Genomic DNA, 6,352 nt, shown 5'->3' with positions numbered 1-6,352 from the left:
GCATCTTCTGTGCCCGGAGATTCCGGTGCTTGGCTGTTATGTGAGCAAAAATGGTGTCCGAGCGGATCCTGAGAAGGTCTCGTCCATTTGTGCGTGGCCCACGCCGCAGAATCAGACTGAATTGCGTCAGTGGCTTGGCCTCGCAAATTATCTCCACAAGTACACGAAAAATTATGCTGGTCTGATCCAGCCATTGTCTTCATTGCTGAAGAAAGACATCACGTGGTCGTGGACTCCCGAACATCAGTCAGCCTTTAATGCAGTGAAGAAAAGCTTGGCGGAGGCCCCAATCCTGGCGCTTCCAGATGATGCAAAGCCATTCCACGTTGTTTACGACGCGAGCGACTTCGCCATCGGCTGTGCACTGATGCAGTTCGACGACGAAGGTCGCGAACGCGTCGTGAGCTACCAATCCAGACAGATGAAGCCCGCTGAGAAGAATTATCCGGTCCACGACAAGGAACTCCTTGCGATGCGCTACGCACTGATCAAATTCAGAGTGTACTTACTCGGTGAGCAGACATTCGCGATCTACACAGATCACGCGTCGCTGCGAACAGCGACGAAGAGCCCTCATCTCTCTCAGCGCATGGCACGATGGCTGTCATTCTTCTCCGAGTACAACTTCGTCGTTCACTACAAGCCAGGCAAGAATAACATCCTTGCGGATGCCCTATCTCGGCGCCCCGATTACGATCCACGCCGAGATTTGGGTCGTCAGTCACTTGAAGACGCGGACGACGACGAATTGGACTGCGCCACATGTGTGGCTGCAGGTGTGAACCTGATGACGGCGGTATCTCCAATACTTCCCCTGCGGGATGAGATCTCTGCCGCGTATCGAGATGACTCGATATATGCCGGTATCCTGGAACACCTTCGCACACCAAGTGATGCCACGCTAAAGACACTGAGCCGCTCCACGCGCGACCAGATTCACAGATACCAACTTGACGGTGATCTACTGATGTACAGTATCGATCGATTCGATGCTCCTCGCGTCGTTGTCCCCAACGACCCCGATCTACGCGCAAGAATTATACACGAATTCCATGACGCTCCAGTGGGTGGCCACTTGGGCCGTGAGAAGACTTTCGCAGCGGTATCCCGCGACTTCTACTGGCCTCACCTATACAAGTGGGTGCGCAAGTGGGTCCGCTCCTGCGAAACTTGTCAACGCGTTAAGCCGTCACCGTCATCGCAAGCTCTGCTGCGTTCTCTCCCTCTGGCGACAGAGGCGTGGCGCTCTGTGTCAATGGACTTCATATTCGGTCTCCCACCCGATACTGACGGTCGTACTGGTGTTCTGGTCTTCGTGGATCGCTTTAGCAAGATGTGCCATCTCGTTCCGGTTCCGGACTCAATCACCGCGGCCGATACCGCGGTGCTCTTCGTCGACGATGTCTTCCGACATCACGGCCTTCCTGAATCAATCGTCTCTGACCGCGATGTCCGATTCACATCGGCGTTCTGGACGAAACTCTTCGACCTCCTGGGCACCAAACTCCTCATGTCGACGGCGGCGCACCCGGAGACTGACGGGCAAACGGAACGCGTCAACCGCGTGCTAGAAGATGTTCTGCGCAGTTATGCCCCGTCCTTCGAGAACTGGAGTTCCTTCCTGCCTCTTGCGGAGTTTGCACTCAACAATGCCGAGCACGCGTCGACGGGATTGACTCCGGTTTTCGTCAACAACGCGCGTCATCCACGTGTCCCCGCACAACTTGCTGTGGGCCAACCCACGGCGACTGATGGCTTCACTCTGGAGGGGGAGGAATGTGATAACCCTGCCCAACCGGTTCCGATACTGGTTCAACCACCGGTTTCCGGTGAGACAACGGTTCTGCCGTCTACGAGTTCAGCTACTCCTGCAGTAAACATCAACGCGGTGACGCGTTTACAGTCGAAGAAGATCCTCGCACCCGCGCAATCCACGTCGTCGCCGTTAGTTGACTGGACGCACCGAACGCTGATCGCTTAAGCACAGCCACACTCGACTGTGGCTAACTACGCGCCGAAACCCCCAGCACGACCCGCTGACAAGGCAGCGGTATCCGACTTTGTCCTTCATCGCCAATCGGTTACCCGATTCGTCCGTGACGCGCTACAACTCGCGGTTGACAAGCAGAAGGAAAGCGCTGACAAACGTGGCCGCAAGAACACAAGTGCATTCAAGATTGGTGAGCGGGTATTACTCTCAACGGATGGAATTCGTACCTCTGCTATTACGAACCTAGGCGCGAGCAAACTCGCGCCGCGCTACATTGGGCCATTCAAAGTACTACGAGTTATGGGTGATGCCTACACGCTAGACATTCCTACGTCGCTACGACTACACCCGACGTTCTACGTCGGGCGACTTAAGAAGTATCTTCCCGCGATGATCCCGGAGGCGGAGCAGGAGCATGCGTTGAGCGGCCCTCGCGATGAGCCTGTCGAGCCAGCGTCCCATCTGTCCCAGTTCCTCGCTCGCGCGGAAGAGCTCCGCCCCTCGGTCCGCCAAACACCTGCGCCTCCAGACTACGCAGTCGCTGCAAGAGCTCACGATTCGACTGCCGCAGACTACTCGCCGTCGCCTCGGCGCTCCGAGAGCTCTCAGCCGCCCGCTCGGCCTCCTCCTGTGCGTCCCGAGAAGTGTTCAGCGCCTGCTCAACGTCGTCCTGGTCAACCAGGTCGCGTCGAATTCCACCGCGACGGTCCTCCGCCCATCGTTGACTCGAATGGAGATACGTGCTGGATTGTGGACCGTATTGTTGATCACGAAGATCCTCCCCGCGCGCGTCACTCGACTAAGTCGTCAGCTCAACACGCGGCTCCCGCCGCGCGGAAGTATAAGGTACGATGGCTCGGGTTTCAACCTGCTGATGATACGTGGGAGCCTCGCGCCAACTTGCTTCGTGACGTTCCTGATGTCGTCCACGACTACGACTCCAGCCTCGAGTCAAACGCGGCCGCGAGCGACCTCGCGGCGATCGAGAACGCGATCGACTACGTGCCCTTCGAGACGTCGAATGCGCAGGAGACGGGCTCCGTCGCGAACGCTGTCGGCGCGAGCCGCCGCGAATAGCCGCTTGGGTGAACTCGGAGAGTGAGCGCTTATACTTCTCGATCCAAGCGTGTTCGGTCGGCATGAGCGGATACTCGACATATGCTGATCCCACTCAGCTTGCGTCGGGTGTCGCCCGATGTCACACGAACTGCAACCTTCGCGTACGTTGACATAGCACAAACGGTCTTCGGTCCAAGCGTCGTCGCAGACTTTCAGGCGCAGATCACCGAGTGAATGCTCGGCTTGTAAGGCTTCGCGATCACCGAGCCAGCCGACGACACTTTCTCCAGCCTCATGCATCCGATTCCACCGTCGGATGAATGCGCACCATGATCTCTGCAAAGCTTCGTACGTCGCGCCGTCGAGTGTTTTGTTCCGGAGACGCCTGAAGCGCCGAAAGTGGTCCTGCATGGTGTCCAACGCGTCCGGGGTCACCGCCCCGGACAAGTCGTACAGCGCCCACGGCTTCATATCCTCGTTCATTACGCCGGGCCGAACCCCAAGTCGACTCACGCTCTCAGGTGCGATATCAGCGGTCCACCCACTGTTCAGCGTCGTCGCCGACGTTGGAGCCGTCCGCGTTGTTCCGCTTCCTGCCTGGTTCGCCGCCCCCGTCTGCTGCACCATGTTGTTCTCGTCCGCGCAAGTTGTATTGTGCTGCTCCTGGGCTTCGCAGGAGCTCCCGCCCGTCAAGTTCTCAAGCGTTCTCTTCTCCGCCATTTCCCAGTTTTCCCGATTGTTCTCCGAAGCGCACCCCCGTTAGGTGATTGCTGTCTTAAGAGGGGGGTGATGTAATGGGCTTTTCCAAGTTGCATATGTAGGTAGTTTTATAGATTATTTGTAGTGGTTCACACCATTACATAAGTAGGTAGATTTGCATTACAAAAGTAGGTGCAGCAGCACACGCTACTCGTGTGCTGAACTGCCGTCACCTTATTGGTTGAAATATGGGGAGCCAGACCCATAATCAGCCAATAAGGAGTTGACGTGTATTTGAGTGGTCAGGGCAAGCTGCCCTGGACCTAAATAAAAACAGAGTTGATTTTCCTTCAGACTAAGTACTTGGTTTCAGTATCACTGAACTTATACGCTTCCTCATCACTACGTGTAAGCAAGTAACGGACACCCCAGGCCCGTTACAACAGGCTTCCAGCGTCCCAGCTTAAAACGGGAACGCTAGTCTTGGACCGCTGATTATCCGACAGGGACCGGACACGCGAACGACTGAAGGCGAGATAGTATGCGGTCGTTGCGAGCGAAAGGGTTGTAGTAGGGAGAACTGTCCGCGAGGCAAAGGACGCTGCAATCGCTGCCAGCGAGACGGACATTATTTGATGGAGTGTAACTGGCCCAAGCCAGCTAGCAATAATCGGAATGGAGGGCGTCGTGGACTAGAGTGCTTCTTCTGCATGCAAAAGGGACACTCGATGTCGAATTGCCCAGAACTGGTACAACTTCGTAGTCTGGCGGGAAACGCTAGCTCGACGAGAGCAGCCACTCCCACCGGAACGTCCCAGCAATGAAGGGGGCAAGAGGGAGGGGAAGGAAGTGTCGCTCCTTCCGCTTGCCTAGTTGGCGACACACAGAGGGCTGAAGGTTCACAGGAAGTGAAGATTGCGGTGGAACCTAAGAGGGCTCTCGGGAGTAGCAAGGAGACTAGTGAACGCGCTCGGAGCGTTCTCATTGCGAGTGTGACAGTTAGAAGTGAACAGGAAAACGTGGGTAGCTCGAGGGACGAGCAGGAACAAGGGAGCGAGAGCACGGATGGAGCAACGGAACGCTCCACCGTGACGCTAATCGGCAAGGTGGAGGCAACGGAACGCTGTACTTTGTCGAAGGGGAAAGTCGACGGAACTACGACGCGGTCCGGAGGGACCCCAGGCGTCGGGGAGACGAAAAAGGTATGCTTCGCTGAAGCAGAGGAAGACTCGGAGGATAGCAGAACGGTAGAGGAGGCAACGGTGCCGGCTAACAGCTCTACGAGGTACAAGGATGCTATCGAGTCGAATGTGGATGAGGCGGCTAGCCTCAAGGCACGCCAAGTTGTGGCTGCCGTGGGAACTGGGAACGATGAGGACAAGGTGACGGTAGCGAGAGAAGGAGAGAAAAAAGGACATAACGAAGAGATGAATTCTGCCAGTCGCTATGACCGTTTGTTCTCTGACAAGGAGCTGGATATGCTCCAACTCGGTGAAAGCTCGGGCGTGAAAAGTAAACCCGAAGAATATGCGAAAGAACTGGAAGATCGTTTGTTCCCGCTGGACGACGAGAGGATACTAGAGCGTGCCAAGCGGAACGCGGCTGGACTAGGAAAGCCGACTCTGGCGGATATGAGCGTGACACTTGGAATACCGGAAGCTGTCTTGGAGCGCACACGGGCCGTCTCAACTGGGGATATGGGGACGCCAGAGTACTGGCTGGATTGGTATGCCGACGCCTTAGAGAAGTCGACGGTAGCGAAGCGTGCCAATCGAGACTTCAAGGAGGTGGAAGCAAGGAGTTTGCAACTGCCGACGGTCAACGTGGTCGCTGTAACCGAGGGCGAGTGCGATGAGACGGTAGAGCCGGACAAGATGGTAGAACGAGAGTTCGAAAGGAACGTGTGCGTCAGACTGGACGAAGCGACCATCCCGGTATCTCGAGACTGTGAAGACAGTAGCGGGATGCTGCCGTCTCAATGGCGTGCAGAGGTTCGAAGGCTGGTGTACGAACTCGTGAAGTAGGATTGGGGTGCAAAGAGAAGTCTTCCTCCGAAAACAACGGAGCCTCCGAGAGAGAGAGGTGGCGAGGGCGAGGATGACCCTCGGCGTGACGCCGCGACTGAGAACGTTCTGGACGAAGGGGCGCTCCGTAGCCACCTTTGTGAAGTTGGGGGAACGCTTAGCGAAGCGTTCCTAAATGGCGCAATAGTCTGGGCTAGAAGTTATTTTGAGGCGGAGGTCGGCGCTATTTGCGACAAGTTACGCGACAGGGCGCCTGCGTCACCAAAAACAACTGGACCCGTTGGGGCGACCGCTACAGAAACTCTGCGAATGGGCGCGACGCCTGGTTTGCCAATCAAAACGCTGGAAGTTAAAAAGCTCAAAATAGCCGAAGAGGAGCCAGAGATCTATTTCGTGGACGCGAAGAGAGCCCCCCGGCCTCGGAGACGATCTGGCCTGTGCGAGCGGAGCTACGAAGTCTTCGATGATGATGATAGTGGGGTGCCTGAAGGCAAACGAGTTATATGCAGTGTTGGAGGGATACAAGCTCTATCGGACGGCTACATTGACTGTTGCCCCTGCGAGATGTTGGCCGACACCG

The sequence above is a fragment of the Phytophthora infestans genome, genomic scaffold (genome assembly GCF_000142945.1).
Source record: "Phytophthora infestans T30-4 supercont1.48 genomic scaffold, whole genome shotgun sequence".
NCBI lineage: Eukaryota > Oomycota > Peronosporomycetes > Peronosporales > Peronosporaceae > Phytophthora > Phytophthora infestans.
This window is presented reverse-complemented; position numbering follows the sequence as displayed.